Source organism: Mauremys mutica, chromosome 14 (genome assembly GCF_020497125.1).
Source record: "Mauremys mutica isolate MM-2020 ecotype Southern chromosome 14, ASM2049712v1, whole genome shotgun sequence".
In the NCBI taxonomy this organism is placed as follows: domain Eukaryota; kingdom Metazoa; phylum Chordata; order Testudines; family Geoemydidae; genus Mauremys; species Mauremys mutica.
Genome location: NC_059085.1, coordinates 21,452,068 through 21,477,578, shown reverse-complemented (window position 1 = coordinate 21,477,578; position 25,511 = coordinate 21,452,068). Strand labels below are relative to the sequence as shown.

Sequence of the window (25,511 nt, the reverse complement as noted above, 5' to 3'; positions counted from 1 at the left end):
CTTCCCTTGAATCGGGCTTGCCTGTGCTTGACTGCTGCGACTATTTGGACTGTAGTGGAGTCTCAAACAGGTCCTTGCTCATGGCATAGTTGGACTCTCCATTTGCATGTCCACCAATCTCCTCCTTCTCTTCCTTGCTGTTCATGGCAGGAGCCTGTGACGTTGGCAGCTTGGAGGTGTCCACAATGATGTGCAGGAGGTGGGGGTTTGTTTTTTTTTGCCAAGTATGGCATGCAGCTCTCTGTAAAAGCTTTAGGCCTGTGGCGTGGCACCGTATTGATTATTGGCCTCCTGGGCCTTCAAATATGCCTGCTACGGTTCCTTTTGTTTTCATGTGGTGCTGCTGCTGATCCCCGTTGTACCCTTTTTTCTGCATCTCCTGTGCAATTTGCTCAGAGATGTCTACATTTCTACAGCTTGTCTGTAGTTGGGCCTGCACAGCCTCTTCTCCCCAGAGAGCCAGGAGATCCACTATCTCCTCTCCAGGCTGGAGTGCATCTGGAGTGTGTCAGCTGGGCCGTTGCAGACAACAATGGAGAGCTGCTAGGTGTGCTTGCCAATTATGACCATAAAAAAAAGGCATTTGAAAAATTTGTCAGACTTAAAGTGTGTGTGTGTGTTGGGGGGGGAGTGGTTTCCAGTCTCCATGACCCATGATCAGTGGACCTCACAACTGTGACCAGAACAGTCAGTGTCAGGCTTTGTAGGACAGTTGCTGGAGGACTGTTAGGGTCGACATAGGTTATGCAGTGTCCACACTTGTGCTGTGATGACCTCAGTATGTCGACTGTGGCTCCATGCTGTTCGGGGAGGTGATGTTACTATGTCAGTGTAACATGGCACTTACATTAGTGGGAGACCAATTTAAGTGTAGACACATGCACAACTAGGTCAACACAAGGTGGCTTATGTGACCTAGCTTTGTATGGTAGACCAGGTCTCAGCCTCCTGAGGTCAGGAAGTACTATTAATTAGTGTAGAATAATTGACTATTGACTGCATTAATGTTTGAAAGTCTGTTTTTATGTCCATGTTGTGGGTTTGCCTTATGCTTTTGTCTTACTTTTACTTCAGCTACAACAAGATTGAAGGATACAGTTTCAAGTACTAGAAAACATACAATTAATTTTTGTCCTCTGGATTGTAATTACATTGCTCATCTCTCTTAATATAAATTATTTGGTTTAGTAGTGCCACTTCATCTTTTGTTACTGATTTTACTGATCTTCGGACAGTATCACTTCACTTGACAATTCCTCTTCCATTCCTTCACTTTTCAGTAGTCTCACATTGCATTAGCATTGTGGGGTAATAGAGAGTCCTACTCCAGAGACTGGAGAAAGGCAAATATAGTATTTGTCTTTAAAAATGGGAACAAAATGGACACAGGGAATGATAGACCTGTCAGCCTAACTTCAGTACATGGAAAGATACTGGAACAAATTATTAAACAATCCGTTTGTAACAACCTAGAGAATAATAGGGTAATAAGTAATAGCCAACATGGATTTCTCAAGGACAAATCATGCCAAGCCAACCTAATTTCCTTCTTTGACAGGCATACCGGCCTAGTGGATAGGAGTAAGCAGTAGACAATATATATTTTGATTTTAGTAAGACTTTTGATGCAATCCCACATGACAGTCTCATATGCAAATGAGAGATATGTGGTCTAGATTAAATTACTATAAAGTGAGTGCATATCTGATTGAAAAACTCTACTCAGAGACTGATTATCGGTTTGTGTCAAAATGGGTCTAGTACTTGTCAACATTTTCATTAAAGACTTGGATAATGGAATGGAGAGCATGGTTTTAAAATTTGTAGATGGGAGGGGTTGCAAGCACTTTGGAGGACTGGATTAGTATTCAAAATGGCCTTTACAAATCGGAGACTTGGTTTGAAATCAACATGAAATTCAGTAAAGACAAGTGCAAAGTACTACACTTAGGATGGAAAAATCAAATGCACAGCTACGAACTGGGGAACAATTGGCTAGCCAGTAGTTCTGCTGAAAAGGATCTGGGGCTTATATTGGATCACAAATTAAACATGAGCCAACAACAATTAAAAAATGGGGCATATTCAGTCTTGAGAAAAGAAGACTGATGGTGGACCCAATAACAGTCTTCCAATGTGATAAGGGCTGTGTGATAGGGCTTACAGACTCCACACAGTGACAAAGAGAGTGAAGGAGCAGTACTGGGCCAAGAGGGCCCCCACCCTATAGCAGCTACAGAGCCTCCTCTAAATGAGAGGTGGGCAAACTATGGCCCGCGGGCCAAATCTGGGAGCCTGCTCTGGCCCCAGTGTGCGCCGCTGCCACCCCAGAGCTGCTCCAGGTAAGCGGTGCTGGGCTGGAGCCCGCACCCCACACCCCAACCCCCTGCCCCGAATCCCTTGCAACCTCTTCTGCACCTCAACCCCGTGCCCTGAGCCCTTCCCACACTCTTCACCCCCTCCTGCACTCCAACCACCTGTCCTGAGCCCCCGCCGCACCCTGCACCCTTCCTGCACCCCAACCCCCTTCCCTAAACCCCCTTGTGCACCCCCACCCCTCCTCTGCCCCAACCCCAACCCCTTGCCCTGAGCCCCTTCCTGCACACCAAACCCCCTCCCACACCCCTCACTCCAACCCCCTGCCCCATCCCTACATTCATGGCCCTGCATTCAACTTCCCCACCCAGATGTGGCCCTCGGGCCAAAAATTTTGCCCACCCCTGGATTAGGCAGACACCACCTATTTGGTCAATGTAATGCACCCTCTGTACACATGCACACATATCATACGTCTTTTGAAAACTTATTGTGTCCACTTTAAGATGAGGTATGATGTGGAGCTGTCAAGTGGTGCCATTACATAGAAATGGGGATAAACAATGATACCATCAACATGTTAAAATGACCACTTTGAAATAATTGCATTTGTTTCTGTTAGTTTAATGCCTCTATGTGTTGTTTAAAGACTATCATTGGATTTCTTTGTGACCTCAAAGCACCACAACAACTATCTAAAGGGTAAAACAAAATCTATTAATAAATTGGTACAGGAATCATTGAAATGTAATAACGCTGCTGACATTTCTAGTTAACATCATTATCATCATCTTATTCATCATTATGATCTCTGTCAAGAGTGCGTGGGTTACCACAATCTTAATTGCCTTTGTGCATACACAGTTCTGTGCAGGGAAGACACCAGAAGACATCTCAGACAGCATTCATTTGTAGGTCACAAGAGTTTATTTTCTCAAGTACTTTTTCATGATGATTTGGTTCTGGATGTGTTCTAGGGTTTTCAAATGCTGCACACTGCATAAGAGACTCTGGTTGTCTGGGGAAAGTAAATGACTTTTCTTTCCCACGCTTCAGTGATATTTCTTGGGATGCTAGTCTAGCTGTGGATTGTTCTTGAAATACCACTCTAGTCACTGAATGGAAGGCATTCTTTTCATCAGTGGTCTCTACATTGATTTCTATATTATTATCTCCTTTATGGACGAGAGTTCTACCAGCTTGAAGTGGTACAATTCCATTTGGAATGAACACATCTTCCTGGATTCTTTCTGTTCAGTTTTTGCAGCACTAGTGATGAACTGCATCACCTCATAACTGATAAAGAATCCATGAAGGTGTAGTATGTCAATTAAATTGTGAGACCCAAAACTCATGGTGTAGCTGTGTAGCAAGGCTTAAATGCAGTGGTGCGATAATTGTGGAACTGTTAAATACTATGGACTCTATAATTGAGAGGCACCTTCTTTGAATGTCTTTTGAAGGATGATACTAAATGCTAGCTGAATTATATGCCTCTTTATCTATCAACCAAAGGACAAACTCCTGTGCTACTTGGGACACAAAAAGAGCTGACCTCTGTAAACTACAATTACTTGGCTTTGGATAATATTCTGAGGCTCTCATTTTGGCTATTTCAGACCAAAGGATTGAAGTGGCCTTATACCAAACCACTTGTTGATTTGAAAGCTGATCATCAGGCTCACTTGCCAGAAGAACATCCACAAAATGTTTGGATGACTTAAGTTCCTGCTTCTGATTACTGGCAGCTTGGATAGCATCAGCTAATATTATTGCACTGCATAGAACAATCGTAGACTGGCCTTGCTGTGCATGGAATAAAATGCCAGAACCATGGTATTTTTCTAATCTTGGCTATGATTTGATACTGGAATAAGTTGCAGTTTCTACATCTTAGGGAAGTAGGGCTTTATATCTTTGTAACAGCTTAGATAGCAGAAGAGCCTTTTTGTTGTAGATAAGATCATTCTCTCTCTCTCTTCAATTAGCTGATAAAATGCAATTTTATCAAGTGCAGTATAACTAGATGGTTTTGCTTTAAGATTTATTTTACTCAAGTAGGAAGAAAGGCATGTTTGAGTGATAAACTGCATCCTTAGCAATCAAGTCTTCCACAAATATTCTGTACAACGTCATCATCTCCTCTTTGAAGTGCAGCTTTCCTTAGATTGGTTGCTCTCTCAAGTGTTTCTATTTTATAAAATTTCTTGTCTTTTCTTGTGTTTTTCTCAAGCAAACAGTGCAACAGCACCAATTGCTGGAGGATGTGGCTATCGAAGCAGGTGAACATGATGCTGTCTTATCAGATTCAATGTCTGTTTTCTTTCTTGGTTTCAATACAACTCTGACATGTGCCAAATTCAGCTTGGTTGTGTATTTCTGAAAGCAACCTCTGTGACAGAGTATTGGTGGAACATCATGTAAACTAGAAACCTCATCCAGTTCCTGCCAATGCAATTCATCTCTCATGGCTTCTGCTGCCATCATCCTAGAAATCCGTCCAGCACTGGTGGCTTTAGACAGTTTTTCATTCTTATGATTTTCTTGACAAATAATACATTCTTTTGAAATTTGTAGACAGTCTTTTTCTCTTTGATATAAGCTTTAAGGGGCTTGTAGCCTCTATGTCTTCATATACTGTAACTTACCGGTAGAGGTAAAATTCCCAAAGTATATTGTTAGCATTACTACCACCACTACCACCATTTTTCATGTACAAGTATACAGAAATAGATATACATTAGATCTACATGTTAGTATCAAAATTGCCATTTTTTGTGAACTCTTTGGTTGAAGCCCAATATGAAGCTGTGTATTGTCATCTCTAACACTAATACTGAGCTGTGCATAAGTGTTATAAGTGTCATTGAATTTAAAAGGTAGTTTCTAGAATATTTCAAATGCTAGTAATGCATGCACAGGCAATTACAAATTAAAACCTTCTATCAGGTGTACTAGATGCTACATTGTATGTACTGAAGCATTACATGATAAATTCATGTACATTTATGTCTACCCATTATACAGTACAAACTATGGACATGCAGTCTGTTGCTGTTGGTGCACAACTTTCAGTCTGAGATTTATCTGGTCAGCAAATTTCAGTTTGCTGAAATATGGAAAACTATTATAATCACTTGTGAGATACTTTGATAATTAAGAATATGTGATGTGAAAACATTTAGTATTAGTATATAGCAAAACGATATTTGCAATTTTGGCCAGCTTAATCATCTCTGAAAAAAAAACCTTGCCCAATAGCAAACCCAATAAAAATCTTTTAATACATTGTCATTTGGTAGCTTTGACAAAGAACCACATTAAAGTGTTGAGATTAACTTAAACAGTAAAAACTATAGTCATGCTGCAGTGTTTCTGGAATTGTGCAAAAAATGACACGTTCTCATTTTGGGTACCGTTTCACCTCGCGTATAGGCTAACAGCACCACTTGATAGGTCCACATCATACCTCATCTAAATGTGCATAAAATAACCTTTCAAATGATATATGATGTAGGTGTGTGTAAGGTGGATACATGAAGTTCCAAAAATATGGACCTTTTTGGAGAATTGCCCATGCTAGATTGGAAGCACCTTATTAGGAGCTGGCAGTGATCACACCCCAAAGCAAAGAGAGAGAGTGGGAAGTTAGGAAGTGGACATAGGGAGGTTGGTCAGGTGCACCAGGAAGAGGAAACTGAGACACTCCACACCTCTCCCCATTTGGCCCTGAGCCAGGATCTAGTGGAGAGGAGGACCTGGGTTCCTCTGGTTTCTTGCAGCAGCCCCCCCCCCCACCTGTCTAGCCAGGACAATTGTGGAGCACTGGGGAACGATGGAATGCAGCTTGGCCTCGAGGCCGGCTGACTGCCAGGCAAACCCATCCCAGGACTTTGGGGGTGGAAGGATTGTTGAACCACTGCCTGCCCACTAGGCCTGCTGGCCTCTGACTGAAACCTGCTGCAGGTTGTTGCAAAGAAAATGAAGGTAGGACAAGAAATAATAAGTTTAGGGAGATTTAGGAAATATTAGGAGATATTAGGAAAATCTTCTAGCTCTAAGGATAGTAGGCTCTGGAATAGGCTTCCAAGGCTTTCCCATTATTTGAGGTTTTAAAGAACAGGTTAGACAAACACCTGTCAGGGATGGTCTAGGTATACTTGATCCTGCCATAGCACAGAGAACTGGACTAGGTGACCTCCTGAAGTCCTTTCCAGCCCTACATTTCTATAATTTCTATGATTTCTGGCTAATTTCCTCCAGCTCACTATCTCAGTATTGGAGACCCATATGACCGTAGAGTACTTTTTGTCAGACTGTTATTAATTGCGTAGAATAAAACTTTGTTTATATACCTCTCATATGCAATTGCTTCTCAAAGTACTTTACAGTATTAACTTAGAAACCAATAGCGAAATGATTGTAAAAACAAACATGGCAGTCACTGTGTACTCACATGAAGGGCACACCCATGTACAGCAACGCTCTGAATCTGAGCATCAAATTCTTTCCTCCTCTGACATGGGTCAACACAAAGCTTGATCCAGTCACTTTGCAATGCCTCTCTTTGTAGATCCTTTGCGAGCTTCAGAGTACAACACACTCTTCAGGAACCTGTAATCCAGCATTTGCTTGACATTCCCAAGCCACCTGAGTCTTTCCTTACTAATCAATGTTCCCATGAATGACATACCAGCACAATTTAACACTTCCACATTTGTCACCCTGTCTTGCTATCTTATTTGAAGAATTTTATGTAAGCATCTGATATGAATGCTGCTTAATCCTTTGGTATGTTTGGCGTAAATCATCCATGTTTCTGAACTATATAGAAGAGTGGATAACACATGTCTCATAAATATGGATTTTCATTATATATCTATATGCATTCAGCAAAATATTTTATAGTGTAAAGGCATGCATTAATTTGGCAAAATATTATTTTATTAATATGGATTCTGAACAATAGTAGTTTTCAAAGGCTTTCTGTTAATCTACATTACCATTTCCAGCATGTTATTTTCCTACACTGTATTCTGTTGCCAGCTATCCCATTGGGAATTTTGCCTGAATGAAGACTTGAGGACTCTTATATTGCAATAAGATTGGATCATTCGTGCACTTCCAAATTACTCCTTGATGTCTCTCATTTTTCCTAGAACACTATAATGTATGGATAATTTTATTTAAAGTGAAATCTCTCAACATATTCCTTATTTCTTTTAGAGATTATCCTTTTAGAAAACAGTGTGTTTCTTCTGATCTCCTGGTACTATCAAAGCTAAGAAATGCCTGAGGGTATTTCTGAATCTGATGATATTATGATCATTAGATTCTTCATAGTTGTTTATGAACTTGTAACATATTTGCCTTACTGTTTTATTTTCAGTGACTAACTTTAGAATAGCCTCTGATCATAATAGTTGTTTAGCCAAGTGAAAGAAAAAGGAACATGCACATTTCCTTAGCCATTTGGAAATTTTTATGGCAATCAGTATCACTAAATTTCCCCATGACATGACTAATGGTCAAGCTTTCATAGTGGCTTCATTTATCTGCATAAGTAGTACTAAATCTATGGATATTCTCTCAGTTTGCATGGTCTACAATAGCTTATCGTTAATGCTTTCCCCATGCCTACTTTTCATCTCAATGAATAGTATCAATTTTGGTAGTAGATCTTCATATCATTCTCTCTTCTCTGGACATATTGGCTGAGCTTTCAGTGGGAGACCTGGTGACAACCATGTCGATGTTATTTATGAGATTCATGTGGCTAAATCCTACCTTATTTACCTCAATCTGTTCACTTAATATCACCACAGCTTCCTTCCATCCTGAGCACTCTACTGTGTTTTTGAAATACTTTACTTTTGTATGCAAGTCATTTTGTTGGTTGTAGGAACTTTTGGTAATCTGTTTCATCACATTTCTTTTAACGCCATATGCTTACACTGCTGGATTTTGGATTTCCTTGGGTATTTGTAGAAGCAGTGAAATTACATTATTTCCCCTGATTTGTCTAGTTGCTTGCATTCTCCAGATTTATTCTTTTTTTGTTCTAACATTTAACAGTTCCCCTTTGGGTTATCCCAAGTATTCTGTGCTTTTGTAAGGCTCCTTTAAATTATAGTTGCAAACATTTGAAAGGAATAATGTTATTTCTTTAGCTCTGTGAATCAGCCTTTCAGATCCATTGGTAGTAAAGGATGGAATAACAGTTAGTGCCAAGGAATTTGAAGCGTCTGTGCTGCAACAATTAACTATTAAATTAACTGGAGAGCAGCTTGTCCATGTACAACAACCAGCTAATGATAGATGGTTCTATTAGGATAAGCAACCAAAAGTGTATTGTTAATTCAGGAGGTAGCACTATTCCCCCTGAGTCATTACTGAACTAATAACTCTGCATAGTGTAAGATGGTGCTCTTTTTTCCTCAAGTGCCATCTTTTGGATGAGACATAATGATGAAATCCTGAACCTTGGGACTATTAAAGAGAAAATTGTGAAAATAAGGGTGCAATCCTTGGGGTCCTGGGTGGATTCCAGTGTGAGCAATTATTGGACCTGTGTGATCACAGCAAACTTTTCCCATGATTATTCACTTGAATTTAAAAAGCATTTGCCTTGGTCAAGCCTGCACCCATTTTGTGTTCAGATTCTGTGAGTACTGACATGATTAAGTGTTATTGGCATGCATGCTTATGAAAAGTGAGCTTTCAGCTCACATGCTGGGTATTTGTGAACAGCAATTTTTAAATTTGCCCTGGAAGTATTTACACTTTGGGATGTGAAAGTGTATGTGGAGGAGTTAGGTTGAAAACTAAGAGAATAATCAAACCAGTTAAAAACAAAACAACAAACAAATGAGAAGCAGTAAGGATGTGAGATCATCTAGGCTAGGAATAGACTTTCAGCAACCATAGCATTCCTACCAAGCACAATTTCTGGGTTTTGGCATGGCTGGATTGGGAGGAATGTGGACACTTTGGGTATGTCTACACTGCAGTTGAACATCCGCGGCTGACTCATGCTTGCAGGGCTTGGCCTAAGGGGCTCTTTAATTGCGGTGTAGATGTTCAGGCTTGGCCTGGATCCCGGACTCTGGAGGGTCCCAGTGTAGACATACTCTATAAAGTCTAGATAGCCAATCTTGCTGCAGCAGCTTCAGACCAGCTTAGCGTGGGGATGCTGACCCATCCCCCTGCAGGAAGAAGGGAGACACTTCAGGTCCACACCAGTGTAGGAAAAGCTGTCTTTACTTAGACCAGTCAGAACAGTACCCACCCTCCCAACCATGGAAATAGTTAAATATCAGGTTTTGTCATGATCAGCTGTGGGCAATATGCTAGTTGTTCCTTTCTCAGGGGGCTGGGAAGGAATTTTTTCCTTCACTGCCAGATTGGGAAAGATGAGGTAGGGTTTTTTGCCTTCCCCACAGTAGCTTGGTGACTTAGTTGGGACAAACATAAAATGGGGGTTAGGCTATGATATCGCAACTCATTATGTAAGTGTGGGGCAGCTGTTGAGTGCAGATACTCTGTAGGGAAGGGATATGGTGATCAGATAAAATGGATTAGTAAAGAATTTAAAGGCGGCATTCTTTAAAGGAGTTGAAACAGGGAGTGTTTACAGTCTCCCTTAATCTTCTCCTTTATAGTCCTCCTTATCCCTCATTCAAGATGTGGGGTGGTGAGGTCCCAGCAGCGAGTTTGCTGGGGACCAGAATGGGTAAAGGGGGAGGGCTGACAGCAGCCCCCTCTAGATATGTGTAAAATATTATGGAATTTCCTGCACCGTACACTTTTATCTGCTGGGTACTCCCCGACATTTAGGAATAAAGCTGCAGCCTAATTAAACCACATTGTGTTTCTCATGGTCCTTCTTCCGGTATAGCCAGACAAAGAGAAACCTTATACTTCTGTAAAAGGCAACAAAGAGTCCTGTGGCACCTTATAGACTAACAGACGTATTGGAGCATAAGGTTTCGTGGGTGAATACCCACTTCGTCAGACGTGCATCTGATGAAGTGGGTATTCACCCACAAAACTGTATGCTCCAATACATCTGTTACTCTATAAGGTGCTACAGGACTTTTTGTTGCTTTTTACAGATCCAGACTAATGCGGCTACCCCTCTGATACTTATACTTCTGGTGGGCCAGCTGGGATCAATTATCCTCCTCCTGCTGCTGCTGCTAGGAGCTGTTATATCTCTGCTGTCCCCCAATGTAGCACTTCCTAGAGATGAGGATAGTTATGGATGTGCTTTGTTTAAGCTTCAAATGACTCAACCAATTGGGCTTTCACTGCTTCCTTCGGGCAACTACTCCGTAGTCTGATATTCCTCAGAGTTAAGGAATATTTCCTATTGTTCAGCCTACATTCTCTTTGATTAATTTCATCCCTCTACTCCTAGTTATGTGAAATGAATCAGTTTCTGTAGACAGATTTCCATGTGACAAAACACTCCACCAGAACTTGCACGCTTGTTCACTGTCTCAGCAGAAAGGCCAAAAATTGAATTCAGTTAACTGTAATGTGAGTCATCTGTGTAACTAAAGGCATATCTTGGCCCAGTTTATTGAATGTAACTAGAATGCTACAATTCTGCCTGAAGGAGACACTGTGGAACATATCTATGCTGGCTTGTATGTCTTCATTTCTTTATCAATCACAAACCTAACTGGAGTAACCATTGTTAGTTCTAATTGTCTTTTCTGAGACCATCCCTAAATACTATTTCATGATTGCCTCTCAAAGTGTAATTGCAGTTTTAGATGCACAATGCCAACTGAAAATAAACATGATGAACAAAATCAATCAGATAAATATTAGTTAAAATCAATGCCATCTTTATCTTATATAAATGAGAAAGTTGTAGCAATTATCTATCATCTTAAAATTGAGCAACACTAGCATGACAATCATATTAATGTACTCAAAATGTTTAAGATCACTGGGAAGTCATGCATCTAATTATGTTTGCTTACAGGAGTTTTAAATATAGAGGAAGATAAGACTGTCTAGTAGTAATAATAGGGGTCAATATTCCTTGATTTTATTCTCAACTCTGCTATGAATTCACATTGCTTCAGTTTATTCATCTGCAATATGTGTACTGTAATACCTCATTATTTTTTTGCCAGTAATATTCAGGATGTGCTAGGTGATTTCAAAACAAAGTAGTGGTCACAATCTTCTACTGAGGAGTATTGTGCAGCTTAATTTGTGTTTGTGTTTGTAAAATACTTTGAGATGATGCTATGTTGAAAGGAGCAGTTTATATTAGTGGAAAGTAATGCTGATGTTTATGAAAAAAGTAGCGAATGATACTGATAATGTAACCATACGGCATTCTGTTTAGACTTTCTTTTTTGATAGGTTTAACAAAGTAAGCCCTCTAATAATGAACACTCGTTTTGTGCAATAAATTACATTCTATCTTCCTGTAACATAAAACAACTAGCATAGCCTGAATACTTTCTTTAAAGAATAACTAGCTTTGTATTCAACTGGATAGTCCCCATTAAAATTGCTGCATTTTTGTCATGGCTGTCATGTAGGTAATGGATTCCATGATTTTCATGCTTTTAAACAACCTATGATTTAAGCTATTCTGTGATTTTGTTTTCTTGGGTCAGTGGATGTGTGAACCGTCAATGTGATAGGAACAGCTGAATCAGTTTCATTAAGGACCTTGAAAGCTGCTATGACAAACCACAAGGCTCCATGGGACAATAATACAAAACAGGAGCTCCAAAACAAAACAAAACAAAAACGTGATTCAGAGGATCAGATCAAAGAACTCTGTAAGAGATGCAATTCCTCTAGGAGGTTTCTTCTTCCATAAGGTGAAGAAAAAAGACTTTTAAAAATGTGGAATTAAGCCCAGATCCCACAAAAACTTATGCACATGCTTAAGTTCTGGGACTACTCACATGCATAAGTATTTTTGGGATCATCATGTTAGTCTGGCCTTAGAATGGTCACCTGAGGTATGGCAATTACTGTGTTCATATATAGTGTTTGTCAACTGTTCTCACAGTACAAGCACATTCTAGTTAACTCAGTTCCAGTTATTCCCAGTGTGACAAAGTTCCTCCTCTACCACCAGCAAAACTGGAAAACAAAGGTTATTTTGGGTTATATCTGGAATATGTATAATATTTTCGACAAAATAACTAGAACTTTTGCCCTTTTCATCACAGCCATCCCATGTTTTTTCCTAATAAAAGGCTACAAAAAGACAGACCCTGTATCTATTAACATACATAATTGACATCACATCTGAAGCATGGATAGATAATTCATAAAAGCCGAGCTGATGCTTTGATGCTACAGAATCTAAAATTAGTTTTCTTAAACCATACTTAAAGACATTTCATTTGTTCACCTTTGAGATGTGGTGTGAGCACAGCTATTCGTTCTGAAGGACAGGCTGTAACCATATGTAGGTTCTTTCCTACCTTTCACTGAGAAAACAAACAAGGCAGTTTCCCTTTTTTTTCCCCTGTGAAGCTTAAACAGATATTCATCTCTGATATGGGGCAATATGGAAATAAATTACTGTTCTAATGGAACAGTCAGTGAAGAGTCCACCTTCATTTAGCAAATAGTCCTTATTGGTGGATCTCAGCAACAAACAAAGTACTGGAATCTTAAATAATTGTACATTTTGTAAATTGCACAATACACCTGGTGTAGTGAATAGTGCAACTACATAATTGGTTAAGCAGTAGTACTTAGTTTAATCCTGACTGGGTTAGTGAAGCACTGGAACCAGTGGAGACTGGCCCCTGCCATGTGGCAAAGCTCTAACTTTTTGTAATGTTGACCCATATCTTGCAACTGGCACCAAGAAATAAATACCAGTCTTTATCAAAGGAAGAATGGTCTTGTGGTTAAGACATTGGATTGGGACTCAGGCCTTGTCTACACTACAAGACTATTTCGAATCTACTTAAGTCGAATTTGTGGATTCGACCTTATGAAGTCGAATTTGTGTATCCACAGTAAATACACTAATTCGAATTTCTGAGTCCACAGTAACGGGGCTGGCGTCGACTTTGGAAGCGGTGCTCTGTGGGAAGCTATCCCACAGTTCCCGCAGTCCCCGCTGCCCATTGGAATGCTGGGTAGAGCTCCCAATGCCTCCTGGGGGAAAAATGTGTCGAGGGTGCTTTTGGGTAACTGTTGTCATTGAACCGTCAATCACGCCCTCCCTCCCTGAAAGCTCCGGCGGGAAATCTGTTTGCGCCCTTCTCTTGTCAGTTACAGCGCGTACACCACAGCACTGCGAGCATGGAGCCCGCTGCGATCATCGCTGCACTTATGGCCGTTGTCAACTCCTCGCACCTTATCGTCCACCTCTTCCACAGTCAGCTGCTGAGAAATCGGGCGAGGAGGCTCCGGCAGCGCGGTGAGGACAGGAATTCACAGAGTGGCGCAGACCTCTCACAAAGCAGGGTACGCCGCGCCGTGGAGATCATGGTGGCAATGGGTCAAGTTCATGGTGTGGAACGGCGATTCTGGGCCCGGGAAACAAGCACGGACTGGTGGGACCGCATAGTGCTGCAGGTCTGGGATGAATCACAGTGGCTGCGAAACTTCAGGATGCGTAAGGGCACTTTCCTTGAACTCTGTGACTTGCTGTCCCCTGCCTTGAAGCGCCAGGACACCTGGATGCAAGCAGCCCTGAGTGTGCAGAAGCGAGTGGCCATAGCCCTCTGGAAACTTGCAACGCCAGACAGCTACCGGTCAGTAGCGAACCACTTTGGCGTGGGCAAATCTACCGTGGGGGTTGCTGTGATTCAAGTAGCCCACGCAATCGTTGAGCAACTTCTCTCAAAGGTAGTGACTCTCGGAAACGTCCAGGACATCATAGATGGCTTCGCCGCGATGGGATTCCCAAACTGCGGTGGGGCTATAGATGGGACTCACATCCCTATCCTGGCACCAGCCCACCAGGCCAGCGAGTACATTAACCGAAAGGGCTACTTTTCAATGGTGCTGCAAGCATTGGTAGACCATAGGGGACGTTTTACCAACATCTTCGTTGGGTGGGCAGGCAAGGTTCATGACGCACGTGTGTTCAGGAACTCTGGTCTGTTTAAACGCCTCCAGGCAGGTACTTTCTTCCCGGACCACAAAATAACGGTTGGGGATGTGCAGATGCCTACACTAGGACTTTAATTCGAATTTAGCAGCGTTAATTCGAACTAACCGCTCAACCGTCCACACCAGGAAGCCATTTAATTCGAACTAGAGGGCTCTTTAGTTCGAATTCGGTACTCCACCCCGACAGGTGGAGTAACGCTAAATTCGACATGGCTAGCTCGAATTAGGCTAGGTGTGGATGCAAATCGAACTTAGTAGCTCCGGGAGCTATCCCACAGTGCACCACTCTGTTGACGCTCTGGACAGCAGTCGGAGCTTGGATTCTCTGACCAGCCACACAGGAAATGACCCGGGAAAATTTGAATTCATTTTCCTGTCTGGGCACTTTGAATCTGACGTCCTGGCTGGACATCAGGGCGAGCTCCGCAGCACCTGCCATGATGCAGAGCTCTCCAGCAGAGGAGTTCATGTTATCTGTGAATAGAAAGAGGGACCCAGCATAGACTGACTGGGAACTCTTTGATCTGATCGGTGTGTGGGGCGAGGAGTCTGTGCTTTCGGAGCTGCGCTCCAAAACACGGAATGCAAAGACCTACGAGAAGGTCTCCAAAGCCATGATACAGACAGAGGATACAGCCGGGATGCAACGCAGTGCCGCGTGAAAATAAAGGACCCCAGACAAGGCTACCAAAAAATCAAAGCGGCAAACGGACGCTACGGAGCCTGCCACCACTGCCCCACCAGTGAGCATGGACTCTGATGATGGGACAGTGTCGACGGACAGTTCCTCGGCGATGTTCGCGGACGGGGAAGATGAGGAAGGGTTTGTGGAGGACGAGGCAGGCGAGAGCGCTTACAACGCTGGTTTCCCCGACAGCCAGGATCTATTCATCACCGTCACGGAGTTCCCCTACCAACCCTCCCTGGCCATGAACCCGGATCCTGAATCAGGGGAAGGAGCAGTCGGTAAGTGCTTTAACCATGTTAACTTTTATTCTTAATATAACAGGAATCTTAAGTGTGTGAAAAGAAGTGCTCTCTATATATGGGGATAGAACAGAAATCATCCTTGGAGATCTCCACGAAGCTCTCCTTGCGTTAATCGAAAAGCATCAGCAGGAGGTTCCTGGGGAGAGCTGCCTTATTGGGTGCTCCGTGGTCGCACATTTCTGCGCAAGGCTTTCATGAGGTACTCAGGGAGCACTGCCTCCCCGAGCACGGCTGCATCGGGCCCTGGTTCGTGCTAGCTTTCACGCAGCATGCGCTCTCTATCTCCTTCAGTGACCGTCCTCAGGGTGATCTCGCTCGGAGACTCCTGCATCTAATTAGGGTAATTACTGTAATTTTATGCCTGGTCCAAAGTATTTTTAAAAAATCTACGGACAGACGGCATAGCACAGACTCAGCACGCAGCTGCGTGACGAGCGTAACGGAAAGCCAAAGAATATAATGGACGCTCATGGAGGGAGGGGGGAATGAGGACGCAAGGTATCCCACAGTTCCTGCTGTCTCCGAAAAGTATTTGCATTCTTGGATGAGCTCCAAATGCTTCTAGGGTCAAACACAGTGTCTGCGATGGGTCAGGGCATAGTTCGGCAATTTGCGCACACACCCCACCCACCACCAGAAGTGAAAACAATCCTCTGTTGACTCTTTTACATGTCACCCTATCTTTACTGAATGCTGCAGATAGACGCGATAGTGCAGCACTCAACACCAACATCCTTGCTCCCCCCACGCTATGGATGGCTGATGGTACAAAACGACTGGTATCCGTCCTCATCATCAGCCTATTGGCACATGGGGCAGTGCAAAAGGACTGGTAACCATGCCGACTAGCATCTGTGAGGTCGATCAAGGGCGCTTGGCCCTAATTTTTCATGGTAGATGATGCAGTATGGCTGGTAACCGTCCTCATCATTGCAACAGTGGGCTGAGCTCCATCAGCCCCCACCCTTCCTGTGTAAAGAAAAGATTGAATTTCCCCTGGACTAGCAGAGGGATGATGGGCTCCTTCATCCACAGTAATTAATGTCCTGCCTGGACTATCATTGCAGCTGGAGGCTTCCTTCCACTCATTTCTCACAAACAAGTCACTGTGTCTTATTCCTGCATTCTTTATTACTTCATCACACAAGTGGTGGGACAATGGTATGGTAGCCCAGGAAGGCTGTGGGAAGGCCGGAATGAACAGGTGGTGTTGTTGCAGGAGCACCCCCTGTGAATAGCATACAGCTCCAAATTTATGCAGGATCGGACACAGAGCAGCTGTGCTCTCTGGTTCTCTGATACAGTGGTTCTCTAGTACACTTGCCCATATTCTAGGCAGGACTGATTCTATTTTTAGATACCAAAAAGGAGGGATTGACTCAGGGAGTCATTCCCAATTTTTGCTTTTGTGCCCCTGGCTGCTCGGCCAGGGGCACTTATGACAGCACCAAATGGTGCAGTGCAAAAGGACAGGTAACCATGCCCATCTTATTACCAATTTATGGTATGGTAGATGGTACAATATGGCTGGTAACCATCTCTGCTGTCATGCAAAAGCAAAAGCATGCTGCTGTGTAGCGCTGCTTGACCGCCTCTGTCAGCGGCATCTAGTACACATACGGTGACATACACAAAAGGCAAAACAGTGTCCATGGTTGCCACGCTATGGCGTATGCCAGGGCAATTCTGGGAAAACGGGCTTGAAATGATTGTCTGCCGTTGCTTTCCCGGAGGAAGGAATGACTGGCGACATTTACCCAGAATCCACCGCGAAAATTATTTGTGCCCCAGCAGGCACAGGGGTCTCAACCCAGAATTCACAGAGACAGCCTAGACTCAGTTAATTGTTCGCAAAAATGTATCTTTGCAAGGAATTCACTCCCTGTTTCCCATCTCACAGCTTCCACTGTCTCCAGACCTGCCACAGCATCCCCCTCGCAGAGGCTGGCAAAGATTAGGCGGCGAAAGAAAAAGACAAGGGACAAGATGTTCGAGGAACGTATGGGCTGCTACCTAGCAGAGGCGGACCAGCAGAGCCAGTGGAGGGAGACCGTCTCTCTGTGCCAGCGCTCACACAGCGAACGGGAGGAGAGGTGGCGTGAGAAAGACAAGCAGGCGACTGAAACGCTGCTTGGACTAGTGAGGGAGCAAACGGACACGCTCAGGCGCCTTGTGGATGTTCTGCAGGACCGCAGGAGGACAGAGACACCCTGCAGTGTATCTGCAACCTCACTCCCCCGCCACAAAGTCCCATACCCCCCTCACTGAAAATAATCAGGAGGAGGGGCGGCCGGGGATGTGAATACTGTCACTGCACCACAGCATAGTGCTCAAGTACCCAAAAGCCGAAGTCCTTCACTTCCAGACTCACAGTAGTCCCAATCCCAGTCCCATCCCCTAACTGTCTACTTAATTAATAAAAATGCTTTGCTGTTAATTACTGTTTCCGTTATGTTTTTTCAAAGAAGACTGTGTTTGAATGGGGGGCGTGGGGAAGGGGGTGGTTAATTGCATAGGACAGTCACCTTTCCCAGGGTACAGACACGGGGGCAGGATCAGCAGTGGGTCACACACACGGTGCAGTCAGTAGGCACCCTGGTCGGTATGGGAGGTGGTTTCCAGGATCTGTGTGGGCGGGGGAGATGTGATTTTGCAGCGGGGGAGGGCGGTTACAGATCTTATACAGCGGTCCTTGTCCTGGACCGCTGAGTCACACAGCTGAGGAATCTGTATCCGTCCTCCTCCACCACAAGGTCACATATCTGCCCGCACACAGAATTACATAAAGAGGGTTGGCAGGCTCCGTTGAAAGAAGCATTCCGGCACTGCGGACCGCTCTAGGAGCAGGAGCCTGTCATTCCTTGAGTTTAGAGGCGGTCTTTACATCACCGCACACCCTACCCAGCACAGTCTGCGTCCCAGTTTCAACCCTTTCACGAAAAGTCATGAATAAAGAAACCTTTGTTAAGTAATAATGGGACATGTATTTTATTTTTACATGTGTGCTGGAAGTGGGGGTAACGGGGTGAACGGGGTATGTAACCGAAGAGGAGAGTCAACAGCAACTGGGTAAAGAAACAGGGGCAGGTTCAGCTTCTCTGTAAAGAAACTGAACAGTCACAGGTCACGCTGCTCGCTGGTATTTGAAGAGTTCCTTATCACTGTCCCAGGCGCCTGTATAGGGCTTCATGAGCAAGTGCATTAGCGGGCAGGCTGGGTCCCCGAGGATGACTATAGGCATCTGCACATCCACAACAGTTATTTCGTGGTCCGGGAAGAAACTACCTTCCTGCAGGCGTCTGAGCAGCCCACAGTTCCTGAAAACACACGCATCATGAACCTTTCCCGGCCACCCGACGTTGATGTTTGTAAAACGTCCCCTATGGTCCCCCAGTGCTTGCAGCACCATTGAAAAGTAGCCCAATTTCTCATCAGCTGACTGTGGAAGAGGTGGACGATAAAGTGCGAGGAGGAGAAAACGGCGATGATCGCAGCGGGCTCCATGCTTGCAGTGCTGTGGCGTCCGCGCTGTCACTGACCAGAAAAGTGCACGAACAGATTGCCCGCAGGCGCTTTCAAGGAGGGAGGGAGGGAGGTTGTGATTGACGATTCAATGACGACACTTACCCAAAACCACCCTCGACACATTTCTCCCCCCAGCAGGCATTGGGGGCTCTACCCAGCATTCCAATGGGCAGCGGGGACTGCAGGAACTGTGGGATAGCTTCCCACAGTGCACCGCTTCCAAAGTCGACGCTGGCCCCGTGAATGTGGACTCAGAAATTCGAATTAGTGTATTTAGTATGGATACACAAATTCGACTTCATAAGGTCGAATCCACAAATTCGAACTAAGTTGATTCGAAATAGTCTTGTAGTGTAGAGAAGGCCTAAATCTATTAGTAGTGTGAAGCACTGAGGTACTATGGTGATGGGAGAGAGGTAGTATATATGTGTGTGCGTATACGTATGTGTATATATATATATAGAGAGAGAAAGAGAGACAGACAGAAGCTTAATTAACATCAGTGTATTAATTTTAATGGCATCCATATATATTAAAATTGATACACTGATGTTAATTAAGCCAGTTCTTTTCTATTTCAAGTATTGGTAATGGCTTTATTGGAATCAAAGGACTGACAGTTATTAATGAGCGTATAGCAGATAAGAGTAAGGTGGTTTTGGTGAGTTAAAGGGATTGATTCTAATCTCATTTAGCACGCAAGACAGCTCAGTGGGAATCTTCTTTTCCTTGGCTTTAATAGTAACTCAATCAGACCCTCCCACCGTTATAAATCCAGAGTAACTCAGATGAGAACTCCATTATAGAATCTGGTACCAAGACTACATTAAATGGTCTCTGTCCAGCTAAATCACACTTCTGCCTGGAATTTTACCTACTGTTGTTACAAATAATGACCAGGCTGACTACAACTGAAAGAGATGAGAGAAAACAAATAGTTTTCTATATGCTTACTCTTTGTGCATTTGATAGCACTCTCTTTATGGTCAGGTAATTAGTTAGTTTCTCCTTTTGTCTGTGTAGGTCTTTTCATGCAACAATGGAGGAGAATATTTTTTTAAAAATCAGGAAAATATGATTATAAAATTGGCAGGAGGGACTATGGGGGTTGTGTAGTACCTGAATTTTTTTAGTTGATTAGATTAAAATATGACGTTATCCTTTTAATCATCTAGAGTTGGTACTGAGCCCAACAGATGGTATGATCACCCCAGTTATCTGAAAAGATAGCCAAACGTAGCTAATGTATGTAGCTAAATGGCAGTTCAGTTCTGAAGTGGCAGCTTCTTACCCATTGTATATACCCAGAATCAGAGCTGCTCACCATTGTGATAAAAATGTTTATATTTTAAAAAAAAATTATTATCCCTATTAGCATTTCAGAATCTTTTAGTAGAAGAAAAATACATTTACACTGGCTTTAGGCCCCTTTGCATTGCCAGAGTTGTGTCAAGGGGCCTTAATGTGAATGAGAACCAGCCCAATGGAGTCTTGGGTAATGATGTAAGTATTAAATCAGCAATAGGTAGCTGTTTCTTAGGCAGAGTTACCTGAATCAGCAGTAACTTCTGTAATACAGACACTTATAAAGCTTGCATAGGACAAGAGTTGTGGAGGTGATTTGATCTGGAAGGAATCATAAGATGCAATCATTCAGTATTGCCACCTTCAACCATTTAAAAATCATAACTTGGGCCCAAAAAATCATGAGATTGGCTTAAGCATCACATCACAAGACTTTTAAAAATAATATATTTTTTCCTTTACCTTCTGGTTGCTGAGTATTTGGGGTAATATTAACTTCACATTTCAAACTTTTCTCTGCAACCAGGAGGGCTACAAACATTCTATTTTTTTAAAAAGAAAACTGAGTTTCTCACATAGTCTCTTCATTCCAGCAGCTGGGGCTTTAAGAAAAATATTCAATATCACAAGACTCACAAGAAAACCACAAGACTTGGCAAAACTGAGATGTGACCAGATATTTTCACTTGGTATATAAAACCTATCATTTTGAGCATGTGACTGATTCCATTTTAATTTCATTTGCCAGTTCCATAATCATGGTAATGAATTTTACCGTTTTAAAATGAAGTTTACTTTATAACATATAGAAACATAGCTATTTAGTGGATGGTAAAAGATTTAATGTTTTTTTCTCATCTATATTTGTTAGGTTGAAATGTAATATTGCTTTATTATATGTCAACTTGCTTGGAGTGCTTTCAAAAATGCATATCTATTGCAACACTAAAAATCTGGTAACATGAATTTAAATCTATATATTTCACTGGTAATAATACAGCACCACATTAATTATTATTATTTATTTATAGTGTCTAGGAGCCTTTATCAGAGATCTGGGCTCCATTGTGAAAGCCGTGTACAAATAAAAACACAGTTCCTGCACTGAAATGCTATTATCTCAGTATAAAAGTATCTAATTGAAGCTGAACTGTAAACTATATGGCTTGCTTTTCATCTAATAAAAATTACCTAAATTTCAAACACGATTGCAGATTGCTCTCAATATTTAATAAATGAAAGATCCTGGCAATAAATATGCTGTTTATTTTCTGCCCAGAAGAATATTGATTAATCCTGCATTTCTCAAAAGAACTGAATTCTGGCACCCAGTAATATACCACTATTCCTGTCATCCTAAAATGATCCCAGATGGACATACCAAATCAGCTATGAACCCTTCCTTGCTTCATTTATATTCTTTAATAAGCTAATACTGGACTTCAGTCAATGATTTCTGTCAGATTCATGTGTATGCTGTTTTTAAAGCACGTTCAAATTTCACAATAAATCTCTGTTTGAACTGTCAGCATGTGCACTGTGCAAAAACAGCGTACACAACATTTCAAAGGTAGGGCAATTAAAACATCACATTTACTTTAACCATTTTTCTCATTACTGCCATATATAGGTACTATGAAAGTAATGGAAAACTGAACAGATCTGCTCAACACAATCTTGACCTTCTTTAGAAAAGCCTTTTTGTTATGCTGAATGCCTTCTCAGCTTTCCAAAACCATGTGCAACTTATTTGTCCTTGCAGTCAAATAGAAAGGTTCTGCTCTAATGAAGACTTAGTAGCATTTTAGATATGGTAGAGGCAAAGGATGCTTCATTTGCAGTTTTAAGTTGCCACTGAAGATTGGGTTTTATTCATTATCAGTATGGCTTGTGGGAAATTTGTTTCAGAACATACACCTGAGTCGTTCAGGGTTAATTTTAGCTATTGGTGAAACATTTTTTCTCTTTAGAGATGTCCAAGGTTCTCTTGTTTTACAGTTGCAGTTCCTCCTCTGTGAAATTGGGACACGTGCATATGACAGTCAGTTTCCATGAAGACAGATCACTCTCTGTACAAGGTCAAGCCTCCATAAGTCCATGATTTTTGGCAGACACATAAGTCAAAAGTGACAGAAGACAATCACCTTAGAGTCCCTTGTCTGTCTAGCTTGCCTAAACCTTTCAGAGGCATATCATCCCTTTTAGAGAATTTTTGCAACATGTATGTAGAAATAATTTGGGAAGTGACAAAAAACCAAAATCAAAACAAACCAAAAACACAAATGAATAAAAAACACCAATAAAGGGGAACCTAAGGAACAAAAATGGTTTGAAGATATTTTGCAGAAGTCACTGTAAAATGATGTGATATAGAAATGTGGGGGCATTTAAGGAGGCACCTTATTTCTCTTTTTTTCACTAATAGCTACTCAGACTATTTAAGAGCCTGATACTCAGGGATGCTGAGGACCCACACAGCTCATGTGAACTTCAGTATGACCTGCAGGTGCTTAGCTCCCCTGAAAATGAGCCTAAAATGTAACACTTCTCCAGTGCTCAGCATTCATTACTGGGGCCAGATTTTTAAAAGAGCTCAGCTCCCATTTAGGCACCTAAAGAAGGGCCAGATTTTCTAATGCGCTCATCAGCCAGCAGCTCCCACTGTGACACCTATGACCAGAGTTTGCAAAAGATCTCAGCATGCTCAGCTCAGCTCTTTTGAAAATCTTGCACTAACTCTGTTATTGTAACTGAACTTTGTTGAAGTATAGTATTTAGATCCAGGAGTGAGGGAAATTTCATATGGTTCCACTTGTGACATCCCCCCAGATTATTCCCATATGAAATGAGTAGAGGGTTTTCCCCCAGAATCTAGAGATGCCCCAAGATATATATGGATCCATTGGAAGACCTCTGTGCCCCTTGAAGCTCCTTGACTGTGCAGCTCCAGTGAAACCATCTAGCCAGGGATTTCTCCAAGCACCACTTCCCATTGAACCCTTCCTAAAATGGGTTTCACAGCATGGAAGGCCTGAGTTTCAAAGTTAACACACATCCTGAAGCTTTGTTAATTTCTCAGTGGATTCCCCTTGGGGCTGATGCACTTTTCTCCCTCTCCCCCTTTCCTCACAGGGGACCCCCGACACCAGAGAGAGCTCTCCATGGGCACTGGGAACCAGAGGATAGTACTGCAGACCAAGCTGGAGCTGCCTCATGTGTGTAATGCTCTCCACTGCACATCTGTTCAGGTAGTTGAAGGCAAGGTCATCAATCTAAAGATTGATGGGCCTCATTCTGTAGTCCTTACCCAAATAAAACTCCCATTGGGCCAGTTATGCTTCCATTAATGGCAAAGTAAAAGTCCAACTGAAGTTAATAAGACCAAATTTTCACCACCGGAAGTTTTGTCTGGGGGAAAAAAAAAAAAAGCAGGATTGGGCTTTATTTATGGCAAACCAAAAATTAATTACTAGAGCTGCTGGTGGAAAAGTGTAAATTGTTTATAATGAAAAATTTTCATTTCAAAATTCCTACAGTTTTTTAAAGTTATTTGATGAACTCTTCCTCCAAAAATCCCCCTAAAGTGGAGGGGGAAAACCATTGTTCATTGAAAACCCAGACAATGAAATGGTCAAGAAGGCCATTTTCAAGGGATAGTTACCAACATAATTTTCAATGTTTTTACAAGTATAAAAAATGCCTGAACCTCCTCCCCCAAAAAAACAAACAACCCTCCCCCCAAACCAAACAACAACAGCAAAAAACCCAAAACCCAAAAACCTAACCAAAATTTTTGTGGAACAACCTGGTAAATCACTTTTGATAGGGAAGAAACACTGCATGAAAAGCTGTTTAATTGGCAGTACTAGAATTATTGGTGAAAGTAAGTGAATTTAACATTTAAATTTCATTTTAAAAATCCACTATGACTGTGGTCTTTTCCTTTTTAATATTTAGCAGAATACAGATGCACGACTCAGTATATTTAAGCATTTAATAAAATGCTTCAGTCCTTGAATGTTAACTAGAACTCACAGGAAAGAATGCCCTAAATGTGTAAATATAATTAGTCTAGCTATTATAAACCAAATCCTTCATAATCCTAGTACATACAGGAACTGAAAGATCTGATTTGTTTGTCTTTGTGACTCCTGAAGTAAAGCAAATTTGCAACGGTTACACTAACTTGACTTATCTGTAAAATGAGCTCATATTACAAGTGTCAGTTTATAGTTTTAAAATGTTGCAATTAATTTATAGTTACAGCTAATTTAAAAACTGAAGTACTAATTGATTATTATATGAAAAAACGGTATTGGCTTTGAAAAGGCACTTATATAATTTAATATGTATTCTAAACAACAACCGCACTGTCAGAAACTAAAGCTTCACTGACTCTGTATTTTTTACTTCATTAGCTCAAAGCACCACATAAATGTTAGTCTATCTCCTGCCATAAATACAGGGATAGTACTAAGGGTTTAGTTCTCGGGAGAGTTGTCTCCATTGTATATGTTCACTGTGTGGTATCTCTGTGGTTTATTTGTTTCCAGTGTCACATGGTCATTGCTTGCTGATCTGAGTTAGCCTTACTAGGAAAAAAGTCATCCATAATAAAATAAAAAATAAAATCTATTGTGTTAACGTTATATGGCAAATGGTGCTGGTTGAACATAATAAAGCCTAAAATAGAAGTGGAAATGTTAAAACCTGGTGTGGAGAATAAAGGGACTTATGTGTATTATTTTTATAAATATTATATGCCCCTCATCTTATCTTTGTGATATTCTTCTGCCTGATTGCATAGAGTGAAATCAAAGGAGGCTGAAAGAAAGAAGCAAACAGAAAGAGAAACAATGGCAAAGATAAGCTGCTATCCTAAGGAATACCAAGGGGGAAGCAATGGGAAAGCTATTAAGTGGCAAATATCCCTTGTCTGATGCCCACTAGGATCTTCCCAGCAGGAGCGGCTCCAGGCACCAGCGCACCAAGCGTGTGCCTGGGGTGGCAAGCCGCAGGGGATGGCCTGCCGGTAGTTGTGAGGGCGGCAGTCAGGCTGCCTTCGGTGGCATGCCTGCAGGAGGTCCGCCGGTCCTGCGGTTTCAGCGGCAATTCGGCGGCAGGTACATCGAAGGCACGGGACTGGCGGTCCTCCTGCAGGCATGCCGCCGAATCCTCATTACCAGCGGACGTCCCACAGGCATGCCGCTGAATCCTCATTACCCAGCGGACCTCCCGCAGGCATGCTACCAAAA

The 25,511-nt window shown here is 42.3% G+C and overlaps 1 long non-coding RNA gene across 1 annotated transcript in view; it reads left to right on the top strand.

The window, feature by feature from the left end:
* LOC123349265 overlaps nucleotides 1-24,581 on the top strand; it is a 151,116-nt gene extending 126,535 nt beyond the window's left edge. Inside the window, exon 4 of the long non-coding RNA XR_006573447.1 lies at nucleotides 23,389-24,581. This is a non-coding gene — a long non-coding RNA (uncharacterized LOC123349265). The remainder of the gene's footprint in view (nucleotides 1-23,388) is intronic.
* The last annotated feature ends 930 nt before the right edge of the window (nucleotides 24,582-25,511 follow it).